Raw genomic sequence first — 20818 nt, 5'->3', positions numbered from 1 at the left:
TCATTTTGAAGTATGTAAACCAGTATGCATTACTGCTTAAAGACCCACACACCATCTTATTGTGTTTTATGTAATCTGATGAGTGATCTTGCATATTAAGCAGTATATAAAGACTATCATCTATAGAGCACCTTACTTGTGTCCTGGCTACCAGTTTGCTACTATGTCAGGGCAGGTTCAGCTGTGTCACAGTCCGGTTCACGAGCAATCAAAGTCCCGGCTGGGGACATCGGGACCAGGGGCAAGATGGCGGGGTGGGAGCAGCAATGGGAGTCCAGAAGCCAGGAGTCAGGAAGCCAAGAGTCCGAGGGTCAGAGAGCCAGGAGTCAAGAAGCCAAGGGTCCGAGGGTCAGGAAGCAAGGAGGCACGAAGTCAGGAGTCTGAGGATCAGGAAGAAAGAAGCCCAAGGCAGGGAGCGTGTTGCTGTGGCAAAGAGCCAAAGGGAAATGCTGACCTTATATCCCTTCCCAGCTCTTGCCACCAGGTGCTGTGAGTTACCAATCGGCCTCACCTGTGAGGCCTTGCCTCTTCAGAACAAACTTAGGAAGGCCCCAGTCCTGCAAAGTCCTATTGGTCACAGGGCCTGGCTCCTGGCTCCAGCAGGTACATCTGACAAGCTGTGTGTCAGCACAGAGACTGTATATCCAGTGGGTCACTGTGGTCTGTGGGATAATTTCTCTTGAAAGTTCCAAAGATCTCAGAAGCCACAGTAATTCAGAACTGGGCTTTTGCTCTAGCTGCCCATGTTCTGTGGCACAGGATTCCTGTTGAGGTACAACAGGCACCCACTATTGGCACTTTCCCAAAACAGTTGCAGACATTTTTGTTTTAACAGTCATTGCCACCTGGGTAAACGGATCTGCACCACAAATGTCCACTCGCTAGGGCTCAGGGGTGCCAACTTGATAAAATATTCAGGGGCACCAGGTAAGCCTTGCCCAACATAATCACAAGACATGGTGCACATACACCATTGGAATGGCAATTCTCTTTAATTTTGGGTCCCCCTGGCCCCCTCAGATATTTTATCAGGGGGGTGAAGGGACCTCGGCCCCTAGGAGTCTGCTCCTATGCTAGGGCTTTAGTCTTGTTTCAAAGGTACAGTGCTACCTCGGGTTAAGTACTTAATTAGTTCCGGAGGTCCGTTCTTAACCTGAAACTGTTCTTAACCTGAAGCACCACTTTATCTAATGGGGCCTCCCGCTGCTGCCGCACCACCGGAGCACAATTTCTGTTCTCATCCTGAAGCAAAGTTCTTAACCTGAGGTACTATTTCTGGGTTAGCGGAGTCTGTAACCTGAAGCATATGTAAACCGAGGTAGCACTGTATTTGTTATTTGTGTGTTCTTACCAGTTTTATTATCTTACATGCACATCATAGAATTGTAGGGTTGGAAGGAACCCAAGCATCATCTAGTCCAACCCTTCCAGTGCAGGAATCACAGCTAAAGAATCCATGAAAAATCATCATCCAAGGTTAAAATCCTCCAACGAAGGAGTGTCCATCAGCTCTCAAGGTAGTCTGTTCCTCTGCTGAACAGCTCTTACCAGCAGAAAGTTCTTTCTGATGTTTAGTCAGAATCTCCTTTCCTTTAATTTGAATCCATTGTTTTGCGTCCTATCCTCCTGTGCAGGAGAAAATAAGCTTGCTCCACCCTCCATGTGACAATCCTTTAGATACCTGAAGATAGCTATCATATCTTATCTCAGTCTCTTCTTATCCAGTGTAAACATACCCAATTGCCTCAACCATTCCTCATAAGGCTTGGTTTCCAGACCCTCGATCATCTTGGTTGCCCTCCTCTACACATGTTCCAGTTTGTCAACATCCTTCTTAAACTGTGGTGCACAGAACTGGACACAGTATTCCAGGTGTGGTCTGACCAAGGCAGAGTAGAGCGGTACTATAACTTTCATCGATGTGGACACTACACTTCTGATGATGCAAGCCTAGAATTGTTTTAGCTTTTTTTGCTGATGGTGGTTTAAAGGTAAAGGTAAAGGTACTCCTGCCCGTACGGGCCAGTCGTGTCCGACTCTAGGGTTGTGTGCTCACCTCTCTTAAGAGGCCGGGAGCCAGCGCTGTCCGGAGACACTTCCGGGTCACGTGGCCAGCATGACGAAGCTGCTCTGGCAAGCCAGCACCAGCGCAGCACACAGAAACGCCGTTTACCTTCCCGCTATAAAGCGGTACCTATTTATCTACTTGCACTTAGGGGTGCTTTCGAACTGCTAGGTGGGCAGGAGCTGGGACCGAAAGACGGGAGCTCACCCCACCGCGGTTGGTGGTTTAGAAGATGATTAATAAATTAATTGCAATAATAATATCATGAAGTAATAGGTACATAGTTACACAAACGTAAATAAAGTTGAATTGCTATGACGGCTCAAAACAAAGGTCCAAAGTTTGTAATTTTGAACTAGTGCACAGCTCCACATCCGACTTCCTGTCACATCTCGGCAATATTGTAGGAAGTGCAGACAGTGCTTAGAGCAGCCCACTTTGTTTACCAACATAGAATAGCACAGAGTCTCTTTACAACTCTATGTCTCTGTTAATAATTTCAAAATTAGCATAGAAAAAGCTATTGATTGGCCATCAGCCCTGATGTTGTTGTGAGCTGACGCCCATGAAATTATAGGATTGCTGTTTTCTGTTTTGATTAAACCTGCCTCGTTCTTTTATACATTATTTGACAAACTAATCTTCTAAGGATCTGAACATCCAAAGGAAATGGATTGTTCTCTCCAGCAGAACCTCCATTCATTTGGTACTAATACTAAATTATAGCAACACGAGCAAAAGATGTGCTGGTGTGCTGACCCTTCGCATAATAGAGGAGAGTTCAAAGCAGCAGGGCTGTGGCCCTGTAGATGTCATTGGACTCCAATTCCCATCAGCCTCAGCAGTTGGCATGGTCAGGGATGATGGCGGTTGTCATTCTGGAAAGCCACATGTTCTACACCCCTGTTCTACAGAATTAGCTTCTTCTTGAGGGATCCCTAATAACTCTGACTTTGCATTGAGGCAAGAGTTCTCCAAAACTTAGTTCAGATTCAGAACCATGGCATTCAGAAGACCTCAGTCTAAACCAAATGTAGCCCATGTAACCTCTGACATCTCTAGGAAGAGTTGAGAGAGAGCCCTGTTTGAAACTCTGGAGAACCACTGCCATTGTGGACAATGCTGGGCTGGATAGACCAAGAATCTGACTTGGTATAAGGCAGATTTCTATCTTTAACACCCCTCCCATGCCTTTTTTTAAAAAAAACATCCCCTCCTAGTTTGTTGTTTTTTGACTTGTCTTGGATGAAACTGAGCAGCACCTAACATGGACATATATCAGTCCATGAGCTACAGAAAGATGTTGTTGTCTCTTTCCAAAAAGAGCAAAGCAGCAGCAGGAGAGAAACTGCTGACTACAACTAAGTTCAGCGCCATCTGGTGATGAAACTGCATACATGACATTATCCACCCACCATTTGTAAGAGAAGTCACACCAGCAAAATCCACAGCATCGTCAACAGAGAGTGCCTCCCAACTATGGTGTGTTTGGAGAAGGTATTTTGCAGGGCATTTGGCAAGAAAATATGTAGAGCAGATACATCATTATCAAATTAATATGAAAATCAGAGCAATTTTAATCTTATGACTGATTTGACACGGTGCCTTTATTTAGCTTTCCTTTCTCTCTCTCTCTCTCTCTCTTTTCCAAATGGGTTTTGAAAGGGGACATATTTAATTACATGGGTGCATCAAGTAATTATTTTAAAAGAAGAAAACAGGACTGAGACAACACATTAGCATGTAAAATTGCAGTTGCAATTAGGTAGTGCTGTAAACAGTGGGGTTTTGGCATGATGTTAGATCTTCAATAGATTTCCACCCTCCCCTCCTCTACTTTCCTTGAGCTACTTTCAAATACTCCTCCCACAGGAACTGTAAATGGCTCATTCTTGCTCCTGTAGTAGAGCCAATTAAATTAATTTGCTGGAAATAACCACTCTCTTGCCTTTATGCATTACTAGATTAGGCTTTCTATTTTTCTAGGCCACATTGCAGAATTGAATGCAATCATCAGGAGTAAGGAACCAGGGGCGGAGGACCTCTGGCAACCAGACGAGGGCACCTTCCTCTCTGTGCCACCAGCATGGCAGCTTGCCAGAAGAGCTCACCTGCTCCCTGCTGCGCATCAGTGCTGTTCGCACATATGGCCAAGGAGCAGCATCACAGCTAGGGACATAGAAAGCTGCCTTGCGCTGAATCAGATCATTGCTCCATCTAGCTCAGTACTGCCCACACGGACTGGCAGCAGCTCCCTTGGGTTTCAGATGGGAGTCCTTTCCCAGCCCAACTTGGAGATGCTGGGGGTTGAACCTGGAACCTTCTGCATGCAAAACAGATGCTCTACCACTGAGCTACAGCCCATCCCCTGTGTTGGTGCTGACCTTTAAAGCCCTAAACGGCCTCAGCCCAGTATACCTGAAGGAGCGTCTCCACCCCCATCGTTCTGCCTGGACACTGAGGTCCAGCGCCGAGGGCCTTCTGGCTGTTCTCTCCCTGTGAGAAACCAAGTTACAGGGAACCAGGCAGAGGGCCTTCTCAGTAGTGGCACCCACCTTGTGGAAGCCCTCCCACCAGATGTCAAAGAGAAAAACAATTACCAGACTTTTAGAAGATATCTGAAGGCAGCCCTGTTTAGAAGGAAGCTTTTAATGTTTAATAGATTATTGTATTTTATTATTCTGTTGGAAGCCACCCAGAGTGGCTGGGGCAACCCAGCCAGATGGGCAGGGTATAATTAATAAATTATTATTATTATTATTATTATTATTATTATTATTATTATTATTATTATTATTATATTTGCTGCCCCTGCCTCTCACACTCTATTCCATAGCATTGTTTTGGCATGCCCCTGCAGTGTGGCACCCAGTGCGATTGCACTGGTCATGCTACCCTAAAACCACCTATGCAACAAGATTTCTTTGCCCATGCAATTGTTATTCCTGTTGTGGCTTCTCTTGTTGTTCCACAGTCTGTACTGCCTTTGGGGTTCCCCAAGACATGTGGTTGGCCACTAAGGAAAAACAGGAAACTGGACAGGATCTCAAGGCAATTTCAATGTAACGCTCTTGCATGGCATGGTGAAATTTGGAGGGAAGCAATCAAGTTCTTGATAGGAGAAGCAGCATTTCTTGAAGGGGTGGAGGGAAATCAGAGGATTCCTCTTTAACATACCTTGCTGCTTTCTTGCAGGGGTGATGTAGCAGTGACCCTCTGCCAAATATTCACAATCCAATTTTCCAGTGTACCCAGGGAACAGCCTGCTACTCCACATTCTTCCACCACTGCTAGGGGAGAAAAGATATTCTGTTCAGATTCACACCAGAATGAAAAGAAAAAAAGCTTACTTCACCTGACATACAGATGACTAGATCTATAATGAAGTGCTTTCCCTCCCTGTGGAAACGAAGAAAATCCTGCAAACGGAAAATTGGGGTTGCTATGTGTGCATTGTAAAGGAATAGTTATTTGGGTATTGAATCCGCCAGAAGGAAAATTTAAAAATGATGAAGTGCATTCAGAGAAGAAAGCGGAAAGCTGGGAAAGGTGAAAAGGGGAAGCTGGCAGACTCCTGGTACGCTGATAGCAAAGGTAATAGCAAGAAATTATTGCTTTGTTTCCCAGAATGGGAGAAAGGACTAGAGGAAGTGCTGGTGATTATTTTACGCAAAATAAATCTGTTCCGCCGCCTGAGAAGCATACGGCATAGTGGGTGGTTCATTAAGATGGGAAATGTCACCGTGGTTAGAAGACAACTATGTTAGGAGAACAGGGACACGGGTGGTGTTGTTGTCTAAACCACTGAGCCTCTTGGGCTTGCCGATCAGAAGGTCAGCGGTTCGAATCCCCGCGATGGGGTGAGCTCCAATTGCTCTGTCCCAGCTCCTGCCAACCTAGCAGTTCGAAAGCATGCCAAAAAGTGCTAGTAGATAAATAGGTACCACTCTGGCGGGAAAGTAAACAGCGTTTCTGTGCACTGCTCTGGATTCAGTGTTCTGTTGCGCCAGAAGCGGCTTAGTCATGCTGGACACTTAGTCATGCGGACAAACACCAGCTCCCTCGGCCTGTAAAGTGAGATGAGCGCTGCAACCCCAGAGTCGTTCGTGACTAGACTTAACTGTTAGGGGTCCTTTACCTTTACCTTTATGTTAGGAGAGGGGACCCCGTAGTTTGTTCATTCTATGCTCGTCCACACTCTATACTCCCTGCCACTGAGGATTCTCAGAGGACCAAGATATTGTTACAAAGGTCACCCACCACCCCCAATCTCTGTTGAGCGATGCATGCGATTTTAGGGGTTCCTGGGTGCTCACCCAGGGTCATGTTTCCATTGAGAATCCAGTTGTGGTGGAGGTAATACTATTACTACTACTACTACTAATAATAATTTATTATTTACACCCTGCCCATCTGGCTGGGTTTCCCTAGCCACTCTGGGTGGCTCCCAACAGAATATTAAAAACATCATAAAACATCAAACGTTAAAAGCTTCCCTAAACAGGGCTGCCTTCAGATGTCTTCTAAAAGTCTGGTAGTTGTTTATTTCCTTGACATCTGTACGGGAGGGTGTTCCACAGGGCGGGCGCTACTACCGAGAAGGCCCTCTGTCTGGTTCCCTGTAACCTCACTTCTTGTAAAAAGGGAACTTCCAGAAGGCCCTCAGAGCTGGACCTCAGTGTCCGGGCTGAACGATGGGGGTGGAGACGCTCCTTCAGGTATACTGGGCTGAGGCTGTTTAGGGCTTTCAAGGTCAGCACCAACAGTTTGAATTGTGCTCGGAAACGTACTGGGAGCCAATGTAGGTCTTTCAAGACCGGTGTTATGTGGTCATGGCGGCCGCTCCCAGTCACCAGTCTAGCTGCCGCATTCTGGATTAGTTGTATACAAATGCAACACCTTCCATTCCATGTGCTCGCCCCCACTTCTTCTAAGGCTCAAGTGAAAGGAGATAATTTTCCTGTATGGCATCAGGCCCCTTCATAGGAGCCATGGGGGGGATCGGCCCCCACAATAAAATATTTGAGGGGGGCAGGCCCCTACAAAGTTGATGGGCATTCCCATTCAAATAGGGTGTGTGTACTTCATCATGTGATCTATTATGTAGGGAGGGGCTTACCTGGGCCCCCACAATATTTTATTCAAGTTGGCACCCCTGGGCCCCTCCCCTTCACCTTGGCAACCCCCTGTTTGGCAGAGACCCAAACACCTTCTCTAACGTGTAGGTGCCTGGTCATCGTTTCATAACAGCTTACATTCAATCAGCTCAGCCAGGATTGTTTGCACAGGCTAATCCCAGGAATTTCCATGTTTGGCGCAGTTCAGGTGAACTGCTGCAGCCTGTAACTTCCCTTCAATATGCCAAATATCCTACCATGTTTTAATTCCTGACATTAATTAACAGACTCTGGTACCCTGGCTATAACAATACTCTTATTTCAAGGTATATACTGGGTGAGGTTCTTGCTACAAGAGCTAGGGCTCCCTTTTCTGCAAGTTATAGCACAGACACTCCCCAGTGGCGTAGTGTGGGGGGTGCAGGGGGGGCCGGCCGCACTGGGTGCAACACCTGGGGGTTAGGGTTAGGGGGCGCAAATCCATGGGTTAGGGGGCGCAAATTACTTGCCTTGCCCCGGGTGCTGACAACCCACGCTACGCCACTGACACTCCCAATTAACCTCCGTCTCCAGGTCCTACCCCCATGGCATCACTGGAGCCACCTCTAAGTCTCAAGTTTGGGCCTTGAAAACTCAGGGTCTGTGGTGCTCCTGACTTGGCAACACTACCACCAAACAAAAAAGGGACTAGTTTAGGGGTTGTGGCTTACCAGAGACAGATTGAAGGAAACAGTGGTTCATTGGGATGGATAAACAGGGGAAAGTAGAGCATTTGAGCCTAGTCTCATGGATGGCTCCAGGGCTATCAGAACTGTCACCCACATGCGGATTTGCCATTTGTTTCTGCTTCTGCCAGCATTCTGTCTCTTTGATGGAACACTCGCATCCAAGCCAATTTGAATTAATTTTTCATTTTCAATCATTTTCCTAGCCTAGCGCCTCCCTTATTCATCTTAAATATTTTAAGGCCAATTAACTTGCCGTTTTAATGAAAGGTGTGACAGCTACGGAGAACTCTGAGGAGCTCAACGGCTACAGGAATAATTAATGTGATAACATGGAACGAAAATTGTGATTAAAAATTTAATAAACTGATTTCCTTTTCCAAATAGCCGAATATCAGGCCCAGCATTTGTTGGTGTGGGTGGAATCACGGTCCGTCTCCACTGCAGAAATAGTGATCCATGTCTTTTTTAAAAAGGGAATTGTTTGTAAAATGCAGCCGCACAGACTGTTGGCCTAGATAATGTTATATTTTGGGAGGTTGCTGCTATCCCTGAAATGGCTGAAAGAGAGAGGCAGTTAAACCCAGACTTGCATACTGCTAGAGAAATACAGCAAATCGATTAAATCTTCCATGATACATAAACTGCACTTGGATTAGAAATCTTTAACTTAAAATTCAATGGCCATGGGGAGAAAGCAGGAATAACAAGCTGATTGCTAAGACTCCCCAGGCTATGGGACAGTCTAGTTTGGGGGAACATCAGTTGTGTAAACATAGGACATTTTAATCTAGGATCAGTGGAAACAGAGTACTTTTTTTTCCTTAATATTCTACACACAGTATCGATCCGCTGCATATATTTTTTGTCCCAAATCCTGCTTCTTGAGATACTGGTTACATTCCAAATGTAAAAGCACACTGCAGAGGGGTTCTGCATCACCGCACAGTGCGTCCATTTGCAAACAGATGAAAGGAGATGTCGGCAGTCCCACCAAGGCGATGGGTGTGTGTGTGTGATATAGTCACACCTGTCCAAAGACATTGTGGATCGGCTTATTCCAAGGTCGCCATTATCTCTCCTTCATTCACCATGGATAACCTAATTGTGGGGAGGGTTTTCAAGTGTGCACCAAGTCACCACAACGCTCCTTGTGGACAGCAGGATCTAGAATCAATCTAGATTGAAGCCAGCATGTTGAAGATGAGCATGCAGGATTCTGGATTGAGGAAAGGTACATGTTTGTGCCACGAACGGGTTGGCGTGTATGCGGCCTTTGTTTTCATAGAATGATAGAGTTGGAAGGTACCGGCCAAGAGCCGTGTGGTCCAACCTCTGCAATGCAGGAATTACTGCTGGTTACTGTGAACCATCCGGAGACCTCTGGATATAGGGCGGTATATAAATTCAAATAAAATAATAATAATAATAATAATAATAATAATAATAATGTTTAGGGAAGCTTTTAATGTTTAATAGCCTATTGCATTTTAATATTCTGTTGAAAGCCACCCAGAGTGGCTGGGGAAACCCAGCCAGATGGCCGGGGTATAAATAATAAATTATTTAATAATAATAATAATAGTAATAGTAATAGTAATAATAATAATAATAATAATAATAATAATAATAATAATAATTTCTGATAGATGGTCATCCGACCTCTGTTCGAAAACCTCCAATGAAGGAGAGTCCACCACATTCAGTTCTTGGGCAATGTCAATTCCTGCTCCACAATTTTGACCATGGTGTTTCACCTCCCTAGGCAATTATAATTCCCTCCTTCCTGTCCAGTACTTACCTACCACCTACCTAGGCTATTTGCTTTTTACTTTTATGTTTTACTTTTGAAAAAAAAAATTTGGAGGGGGAAACAAATTTTAAAAGTGGCTAGCACAGAGAGTCCTTAGTCTATCTGTCTGAAATTTGGCAGAGTTGAGCCTCTCTTGTTATCCCTTCATCACTGAAGGCAGAATCCACCAGAAGACCACTCTGAAGAAGGCTGCTGTGCTTAGGTCCTGCCTGCCGGCTGCCTTCAAACATCTGATTGACTGCAGTAAGAACTGGATGCTGAACTAGATGAGTCTTTGACCTGGTCCAGCAGAGCTTTTCTCATGTTCTCATCTGTGGGGTGTGGGACACATGGATCTCCTGGCCCATAGCTTGCCCACCACTGCTCTAAAAAGGAGGGGCTGTTCTTCCATCTTTGCTCTCGAAAATGGCATGACACCTTTTTAATCATTCACATCCATCGGTATCTCGCAAGACACCTGCAGCGAGATTTTGATAACACGCAAGTTTATTTACAATTTAGGGTTGTCAATAGATGTTAAAGCGGTTAGTTGATTAATTAATCACCTGCCCTTTATCTGGTGAGTCAATTAATGAACTAAAACATTTTAATCACTTAATTAGTTAAACTGAAGATAATTGATCAATTAAGCATTCTCTAGTCAGTTGACAGTCTGAAATTTTACAAATTATGATAGAATGGGGCTCCAAGATACAGACAGAGAGAAAAAAGATGGAGGATGAGTTTATCTACAGCTCGGAACGGCATTATATTAAGTTAGACCACAGATCCATCTAGTTTAAGAAGCAACCATGTGGTGCCCTCCAGCTGGCATCAGACTTCAACTCCCATCAGTCCCAGCCAATGTGACCAATGGTCAGGGATGATGGGAGTTGTAGTCCAACAATAACACATGGAGGCCATCCCATTGTCTAGCCAGTATTGTATTGAACCTGTAGCCAGTGCTGTCTATGCCAGGGGTGGAGAACCTGCAGCCCTCCAGCTGTTGTTGTACCCCATCAACCACTAACCCCTGCCAACATGGCGAATAGTCAAGGGTGATGGGAGTTGTAGGCCAACAATTTATGGAGAACCACAGGTTACCCGTCCTTGCTCTACATTGACTCCAGAGTTTCAAACAGGAGTCTTTCCCAGCCCTACCTGAAGATGCCATGGATTCAGTATGGAACCTTCTGCATGACAAGCATGTGTTCTGCCACTGACCAACAGTCTTTCTCTATTGGTCATGATGGCAATATGGTATCTCCATGTTCAAAAGGAGGGGGCGGAGGGAAACAGCAGGTGAGTGCAGCTACCTTCAGTGCTGTTTTTGCCAGAACTCACCATGAACGTCTCCTTTGTTCTCTTATAATGGCAATGGTGCTGAGAGGTGCCAGAACTGAGTTCCGCCGAGTTCCAGCTGGCAAAAAAAGCTCTGGCAGGTGGCACTGTGGCCTGAACCACAGAGCCTAGGGCTTACCGATCAGAAGGTTGGCGGTTCAAATCCCCGCAATGGGGTGAGCTCCCGTTGTTCGGTTCCAGCTCCTGCCAACCTAGCAGTTCGAAAGCACGTCAAAGTGCAAGTAGATAAATTGGTACTGCTCTGGCAGGAAGGTAAACGGCGTTTCTGTGCACTGCTCTGGTTTGCCGGAAGGGCTTAGTCATGCTGGCCATATGAGCAGCTGTCTGCGGACAAACGCCAGCTCCCTCGGCCAGTAAAACAAGATTAGTGCTGCAACCCCAGAGTTGTCCGCGACTGAACTTAACAGTCAGGGGTCCCTTTACCTTTACCTTCATGACTGCTTTGTGGACCTCATGGAAGCATTTGTCTATGTTTTGTTGAAAACAGAGTGTTAGACTAAGTGGTACTATATGACCTCTGTTTATGCCCTAACAGTCTTTATGCCTTCTTTACCCAGTGAATGCTCTTGTGTACTTTAAAAGTATTTCACTAAAATTATTAAGTGATGCGCGCCTCAACACTACACATTAGCCAATGAGTTAATTCTGTGTTTTTAAACTATGCATAATAGATATACCACAGAGTGTAACTTAATGTTTCTATATTGGAATAAAACACACTGGTGTCTTGGCTTTTCATTATACTGAAGAATATTTATCCCATCTGGACAGATGTTTCGTTTATTTTTCCTAGCCAGTGTGCCAGGAAGGCTAACCTCTTTTTGCTTACGATTTGTATTTATAATAGTAACATTTGTAATGTTATGTTTGCTTAGAACACAGTGAAACCAAGATTCTTAAAAAACAAAACAAAAAACTAATAGTGCCCTGAAAGAAATCCTATAATTATGCAAAAAGTGCTGAAATAAAACAGCAGTTAAGGGAGTCATTTGTATTATTAATAATTCAATATCTGCATCCTTGGGCAAGAGAACAGCAACAAAAAAAATGTTATTTTCTAATATTCTGTGTCTAAATCCTGACGGGTGTAATAAAACAAGGGGTAGGGCTCTTCTCCAAACATTTGGAGAATGGACGTGGGCAGTGCTGTGGGTTAAACCACTGAACCTAGGACTTGCCGATCAGAAGGTCGGCAGTTCGAATCCCCGCGACAGGGTGAGCGCCTGTTGCTTGGTCCCTGCTCCTGCCAACCTAGCAGTTAGAAAGCACATCAAAGTGCAAGTAGATAAATAGGTACCGCTCCGGCAGGAAGGTAAACAGTGTTTCTGTGCGCTGCTCTGTTTCGCCAGAAGCGGCTTAGTCATGCTGGCCACATGACCCAGAAGCTGTACACCGGCTCTCTCGGCCAATAAAGCGAGATGAGCGCCGCAACCCCAGAGTCAGCCACGCCTGGGCCTAATGGTCAGGGGTCCCTTTACCTTTACTAGAAGTAACAGCAATGAGGGATTCCTAGGACTACAGATACAAGACTCCCAATCACAGCTAGGCTTTCTCAGTTCCTGCATAGTCTGAGCAAAAGGGGCTTTGTAGAGCATCCCAAATGCTATCATTTCATTTCATTTATTATTTTCATTCCACTTTTCAAGCGCATGACTCACAAAGGGCTTAAATGCCATAAATAATAACATGGTAGAACATCACAACTGCAACACATATCCTCTAAAATGCTTAACAGATTATCCGCAAAACAAATACAAGTCATCAGCAAAGCAACCACCTTCTATAAAACACTATAAACAGAAGAAGTTAAAAAATAGATTAAAGAGCCCAACCACGAAGCGTTACAGCGCTCATAATCCACAAAAGAATAGGGTAACAACATGAACAGGTTAGCAACCAAAAACAAACGAGGCGCTGCTGAATGCACACTCTTGCCCCATCCCTGTGACTCATATGGCAGATCTGCACTTGTGGTTTATAACATTAGGAAAGGGTTAAGAAAACGTTTCAAAATGTAAGGTCACATTATGTTTAGCTGCATTGTTAAAATGTGACACCAGAGGGCGCTGTGGAGTAACTAGCTATCATGAATGGGGTAGACCTTGTAGAAAGGAAACGAAGAAACCAGATGGGACTGACATTTTAGAATGACATTTCTAATACCGTTCTTGTTGTTTAATTGTTTAGTCGTGTCCGACTCTTCGTGACCCCATGGACCAGAGCACGCAAGGCACTCTTGTCTTCCACTGCCTCCATGAGTTTGGTCAAACTCATGATGGTAGCTTCGAGAACACTGTCCAGCCATCTCGTGCTCTGTCGCCCCCTTCTCCTTGTGCCCTCAATCCTTCCCAACATCTGGGTCTTTTCCAGGGAGTCTTCTCTTCTCATGAGGTGGCCAAAGTATTGGAGCTTCAGCTTCATTATCTGTCCTTCCAGTGAGCACTCAGGGCTGATTTCCTTCAGAATGGATCGGTTTGATCTTCTTGCAGTCCATGGGCCTCTCAAGAGTCTCCTCCAGCACCATAATTCAAAAGCATCAATTCTTCGGTGATCAGCTTTCTTTCTGGTCCAGCTCTCACTTCCGTACATCACTACTGGGAAACTATAGCTTTTACTATACGGACTTTTGTTTGCAAGGTGATGTCTCTGCTTTTTAAGATGCTGTCTAGGTTTGTCATTGCTTTTCTCCCAAGAAGCAGGCATCTTTCTAATAATGTTTAAAAGGTGAATGTAGATCCAGCCATAGTCTTCCACCCAAAGAAACGTTCACATAATGGTTATGGGTAGCAACTTCCTTCTGAAGGCTCCTGGAGCTCCGATGGCTGATGGGTGGGGCAAGGATATGGGATAGAATCCACATGTATATACTTTGTAACTAAGCCTGCCTTCAGGGATCCAACTGTGAACTGAATATAAGTAAACTACTTTTATATGCTTTAAACAAGATTAAACTGATAAGAACAAGACTGTGGCATGTTTATTCCTTTAAGAGGGATATAAGGGAACTTACCAGGAACCTAATAGTGAGAGGCTTACCTGCAACCAGCTATCTGTTGTGTGTTTGAAGGGGAATGTAAACTCTGTTAAGTAAAGGAATTTGCTAGTGCACGTTAGGAAGGATATTACTAAACAATATATCCTCTCCTGCCTCCCTGAACATTCCCACAAAAGACAGATGCAAAGAGGGATGCTGGAGGGAACTGAATGTAAACAAGGCAGGAGAGGACCTTATCGGTGGCTGCTCCAGACTTTGAAAGTCTCTTCCTAGGGAAGCTAGGCTGGCTCCCTCTTTGTTGTCCTTCCAGTGGCAGGTGAAGACTGTTTTGTTCTGACAGGCCTTTGGGAACTGACTGTTTGTTTTTTAAGAAAAGGGGTTATAATATATCTGTATTTTAATAGGTCAGTTATTGTATTGTTTTAATTATTGTTTTAATTCTTTTAAAGTTCAATTACTTTTAAACTATTATCTCCTATATGTTTTTAGCTTTCTGGATTTTATCCGTGTTGTTTTAATTTGTGTAAGCCACCTTAAGTCCTGTTCTGGAAAAAAGGCAGGCTAGGAGGAGGAAGAAGAATTAGAATGAGAAGAAGTGAATTAAGGGCAGATGGAAAGGTAGCCTATCTAGGAGGAAAACTCTGATCCTAAACCTTGCTGCCTTGTGGGTTATCTTGAGGAGAGGCTAAGGAGTAAACCCTACACAAATCTGAAGTGGAGTCCCTAAGACAGTTGGATGGCATCTTGTACGCCTCCTTCCGGCAACTCCTGCAGCCAAACTGCTGCCAGGCTTATTGCTCTGCTTTCCTTTGGGCCACATCAGCGAGGCGGGGGGGGGGGGGGGCTGTTGTTGCCTGGGCAGCCCAGGACCTTCATCCACACTGCCCAGGCTTGCACCCTGGGTAGGTCACTTTTGGTGCTGCTAATGCAGCAGTTTGACTTCAACCCTAGAGACACACTCCATTGCCTCTGGAAACAGACAAAAGCCAACAACAAGCAATAGAATTGTTAAGTTGGAAGGGACCCCAAGTGCCATCTAGTCCAACTTCCTGACAGTAAGAGCTGTTCAACAGTGGAATTTGCTGCCAAGGAGTGTGGTGGAGTCTCCTTCTTTGGAGGTCTTTAAGCAGAGGTTTGACAACCATATGTCAGGAGTGCTCTGATGGTGTTTCCTGCTTGGCAGGGGGTTGGACTCGATGGCCCTTGTGGTCTCTTCCAACTCTATGATTCTATGAACTCCCTGCTGCTTCAGCAGCAACAGCTAGTGCAGAAACACCGACAACAACAACAACAACAACAACAACAACAACAACAAGGAGTTGGGAGGAGTCAGCATGGACTCTAAGACGAAGGGAGAAGAGGAGATGGAATGAAGTCGGCTTGTGTCTGTTCCATGCAATGTGGCTTTTATTTGCTCTCAAGGCATTTTGACCCATTTGTTTTGCAGGTGTATGACATCAGAATTTGGATTGTATGGGTTGATGTTGGGACAAGGTCTGCTTCATGAATAACCCTGCTTGTTCACTCTTTATTTATTTATTGTGTTTATGTGTCATCTTTCTGCCCAGGCATCCCAGGCAGTTTACGGTTTAAAAATTATCCAGCACGTAAATTGTGGGAATGTTCAGGAAGGCAGGAGAGGATATTTTTTTTATTAAGATCCTTCCTAACTTGCGCTAGCAAGTTCCTTTACTTAGCAGAGTTTACATTCCCCTTCTAATGCGCAACAGATAGCTGGTTGCAGGCTTGTGTAAGCCTCTCACTATTAGGTTCCTGGTAAGTTCCCTTATATCCCTCTTAAAAGAATAAACTGCAGACCTTCCTGTTGATAAATACCAACACAGAGGACCAAATGTGTTCAACCTCAATAGATGGGGAGGTTGAACATCAGAAATACGAGCTGGAGCAGCTGGTTCTGCTAAGTGGGGGTGGGGTGGGAGGAATCAAAGCAGGCCACTGTGGGATTCCTCAAAGTCTCAGCAAGATACTTGCATTTGCCAGCTGAGCGCCAATCACTTTAAAGCAGACAGGTGAATCTGTAATGGACAAGAGAAGTGAAGAGGAACCAATAGGTGCAGAAAGTGCCTTGATGATACGTCAGGCTATGTCCTGCCAGGATCAGGCAGTAGTAATAAAATGTGTGTCCCTAGCAATCAGAGAGGAGTCAAAACTCCTAACGGCTTATGCAATGCATAATGCACAGCAAAACCCACTGTTAGAGCCTCCGCTGAAGATAAGGGATGTCCGCATTATTCATTTCATGTAAAATAGGTCTTGTGCAACCACTGGGCTGCATTTTATCATTTGCAGAGTTAACCCTAGAGAGGTAAGAGAAATAAGCAAACAGTGAAAGCTCTCGAACTAAACCAACATTTTCAGAGATGCGTGGTGGGGCGGGGGGGGGGGGGTTGAGTTTTGACAGGGAACGCTCAAGATATTTCAACCACGCATAGCAAGCATTAAGGAGGTTAGAGTGAAGATTGAGTAATTCAGACAAGAGTATCAGCTCACCAGGGATTTAGCTTTTAAGTTTCTATTTCATGGGGTGACAACTTGAAAATGTCGAGTGGGTCTCCTCCCCCCCTTTTTTGAGATCTTCAAAGGCTGCTTGCTTCAGCTAATCTAATTCTTTGGCCGAGCCATTAATTTTGACTGGGAGAATGGGGAGGGCGGCTCGGCCCCCTCCCAGCTTGTAACGAACTCTGGGAGAACAAGGCATCAACTTGATGTGATTAAAACAAGCTCCTGCCTTGATGGGCACAGCTGAGGAATCTGGATAAATGCTAATATGGTGATTTTCATATTTGAAGGCCTTTGCTTCTGCATCAGCCTCCATTCCTGCTTATGTTGGCCAGAGAATCGAGTGGAAAGAAAATGGCAGATTAGCAGTGGAGGCATCGTCAGTGTGCCACTGGTGCTGTGAGAACCAACCTCCAATTGATGGCTTCTCAATGTTTCCTTAGCTGGAAGGACTATAAGGACGGAGTCAGTCTAGCATCTCTAGGAAGGGTGTTCCGAAGTCTGGAAGCCACCACTGAAGAAGGTCTTCTCCTAGGTACACACCGAGCATTCCTGCGTGGGTGATGCAAGTGAGAGAAGGTCTCCCCCAAAAGATCTCAGTGCATACAGTCTTTCAGATATCCTGGGCCCAAGCCATGTGGGGTGTTATAGGTTTGTTGTTGTTTAGTCGTTTAGTCGTATCCGACTCTTCGTGACCCCATGGACCAGAGCACGCCAGGCATTCCTGTCTTCCACTGCCTCCTGGAGTTTGGTCAAACTCATGCTGGTAGCTTCGAGAACACTGTCCAACCATCTCGTCCTCTGTCGTCCCCTTCTCCTTGTGCCCTCCATCTTTCCCAACATCAGGGTCTTTTCCAGTGAGTCTTCTCTTCTCATGAGGTGGCCAAAGTATTGGAGCCTCAGCTTCAGGATCTGTCCTTCCAGTGAGCACTCAGGGCAGATTTCCTTCATAATGGAGAGGTTTGATCTTCTTGCAGTCCGTGGGACTCTCAAGAGTCTCTTCCAGCACCAGAATTCAAAAGCATCAATTTTTCGGCGATCAGCCTTCTTTATGGTCCAGCTCTCACTTCCATACATCACTACTGGGAAAACCATAGCTTTAACTATACAAACCTCTTATAGGTTATAACCAGCAATTTGAATAATGCTTGGAAAGGTAAAGGTAAAGACACCGGTGTACAAAGGGGGGCAGGGGAGCGCACTACGCCTGGTACCATTTGGGGAAAGGGTGCCATAGCGGCTGCCCCCCCAGGACATGCACCGCACGCTGCGAAACCCCGCGAGCGATGCGTCATGCCCCTGGGATGCACACCACGCCCCCGCGGGTGACACATCACACCCTTGGGTTGCACACCAGCCATGCCCCCACCTGTTCTCTTCTCTGGGGGCTGCAGCATGTTGCTCCACCACTGGGTAAAGGGCCCTTGGATGGTTAAGTCCAGACCAAGGCGACTATGGGGTTGTGGTGCTCATCTCACTTTCAGACCGAGGGAGATGGCGTTTGTCCACAGACAGCTTTCCAGGTCATGTGGCCAGCAGGACTAAATCGCTTCTGGCACAACGGAACACCGTGATGGGAATCAGAGTGCATGGAAACACCATTTACCTTCCCACTGCAGTGGTACCTATTGATCTACTTCCACTGGCATGCTTTCCAACTGCTAGGTTGGCAGGAGCTGGGACCGAGCAATGGGAGCTCACTCTATTGAGGGGATTTGAACTGCTGACCTTCCGATCGGCAAGCCCAAGAGGCTCAGTGATTTAGACCACAGTGCCACCCGCTTCCCTACTTGGAAAGAGACCAGTGCTTGGAACAGACCAGTACCCCACGGAGCTGATATTATTACTGTTATTATTACTTATCCCCACCAAAACCAGGAGCCACCCTACTAACACAGAAAGAAATAATGCAATGAAATCAGGTCCTGTCGTGTGTAGCAATAAATCTATGTATATTGTTTTTATTTTCAAAGTTCATTTTACGGACTACTGTAGCTTTTATTTTATTTTGAATTACATATGGGGGTACCATAATCTTTTCAGTGCTTAGGGTCTCTGAAGGTCTTAATCCAGCTCTGTGCAGGGGAGAAACACTTTGGATAAATTGGGGGATGGATTCTGTTGTAGCCCTGCCAGACACAGCTTTGAATCATCAAATCATAGAGAATTGGAACAGTCCATGAGGATCATCTAGTCCAACCCCTGCACAGCAGGAATCTTTTGCCCAACATGGGACTCAAACCCATGACCTTGAAATTAAGTGTCTCGTACACTACCTGGGGGGCTGTATTTATCTACGTTTACTGAATCACAACTGTGGATGGCATAATCTGTCAATTGTTGTTTCCTTCAGCGTCTCATTTTTCCAGACTCAAATTCAGTTTTCCACATCTCCACTTAATTTTTTTTAAGTCCTCGTGAAAATTCACCACCATGCAGTGCGCACAGATCCTAATATACACATTTCTGTTTGCCGTTTTGCCTAACAGACTCAGGTTTTGCCAGCAACCTTCCCTTATAGAATTTCCCTCTGTTTGTTATTATTTAAAATTCATATGCAATTTTGTGCAGACTTTTTCCTAGCCGATACAAATTTTGTACCCATTACCTGGCTAGAGAAGTGCAGTGCAAAATTCGGAGAGGCGCAGATTTCAGAGGATGGCTGAGCCTTGATTTGCATATTGTTTCAGGAAGTGGAAATCAAGAACCGAAATTCTCCCCGCACAGGTCAAGTTGTACTCCTTCCACCCTATCATGCATTTCATGAACCCTCCTGCTCATGAACTTGATCCTCATTTATTGCTAGCAAGGCAACTTGGCGCCTTCCCTAATTAATAGCTTATGACCGACTGCTAATGCAGCACAGCTCAGCGGAAGAGCATACAAATGCATGAGTTTGTGAGCACAGCATAGCTTAACTCCTTATTCCCAAGGCATATCTTGCGATATGAATGTACGAACTCCATCGGAGGCAGGAATACATTACTTATTGTGTCCGCTGCCATCCTGTGATCTTCACGGATTGCTATAAAAAGGAAAGGGAATGACAGAGCAGTCAGTGTTTTTCATTACTGTAATAATTTCATTTAAATCCAAAGCAAACCTGACAGGATCCCAGCGACTTTCTTATGTCAACTGTCACAAGTGGTTCAGAATTGCAAATACTCCTGCTCAGCTTTCCAAAGCAATGCCGTTCTAATTGTGTGCTTATTCTTTCCACGGTAACTGAAAAGCACACCGCTTATTTAAGCGCCACACTTCCCTCCCCTCACCCAGTGAATGCCATTGTTACTTTCCTAAGGAAAAGAGTTTCACCGAGTCAACATTTGCCGTTAGTGAGGGAGCAGGATGAAAATTGTGTATCACTAGTATCTGTATAGGGACACGGGTGGCGCTGTGGGTTAAGCCACAGAGCCCAGGACTTGCTGATCAGAAGGTTGGCGGTCGAATCCCCGCAATGGGGTGAGCTCCCGTTGCTCAGTCCCTGCTCCTGCCACCCTAGCAGTTCGAAAGCACGTCAAAGTGCAAGTAGATAAATAGGTACCGCTCTGGCGGGAAGGTAAACGGTGTTTCCGTGCGCTGCTCTGGTTCGCCAGAAGCAGCTTAGTCATGCTGGCCACATGACCCGGAAGCTGTATGCCGGATCCCTTGGCCAATAAAGCAAGATGAGTGCCGCAACCCTAGAGTCAGCCATGACTGGACCTAATGGTCAGGGGTCCCTTTACTAGTATGTGACACATTAATCTCCTGATTTTTTCTGTGTTTTTAATATACAGTGGTACCTTGGTTCTCAAACGCCTTGGTACTCAAACAGCTTGGAACCAAAACACTGCAAACCCGGACGTAAGTTTGCAAACTTTTTTTCAGATGCCGAATGTGCTCCATTTTGAGTGTTACGCTTCCGATTTGAGTGCCACACTTCCGTTTTGAGTGTTACGCTGAGGCCTGTCTGTTTTTGCTATTTATTTTGCATTTTTGTTTTTGCGGCTCTTTTTGTTTTGTTTTTGCGACTGTGTGGAACCCAGTTCAGCTACTGATTAATTGATTGATTGTGTGACTGCAGTACATTGTTTATTGCTTTCATTTTATACATCAGTGGTCTTGTTAGATAGTAAAATCCATGTTAAATTGCTGTTTAAGGAGTTGTTTTTAAAAGGCTGGAATGGATTAATCAGTTTTGCATTACTTTCTATGGGAAAGCACGCCTTGGTTTTGGAACGCTTTGGTTTTGGAACAGACTTC

Source organism: Podarcis tiliguerta (assembly GCF_965153285.1).
Source record: "Podarcis tiliguerta genome assembly, chromosome: 4".
Classification (NCBI taxonomy): Eukaryota; Metazoa; Chordata; class Lepidosauria; order Squamata; family Lacertidae; genus Podarcis; species Podarcis tiliguerta.
Note: the sequence above shows the minus strand (reverse complement) of the source record.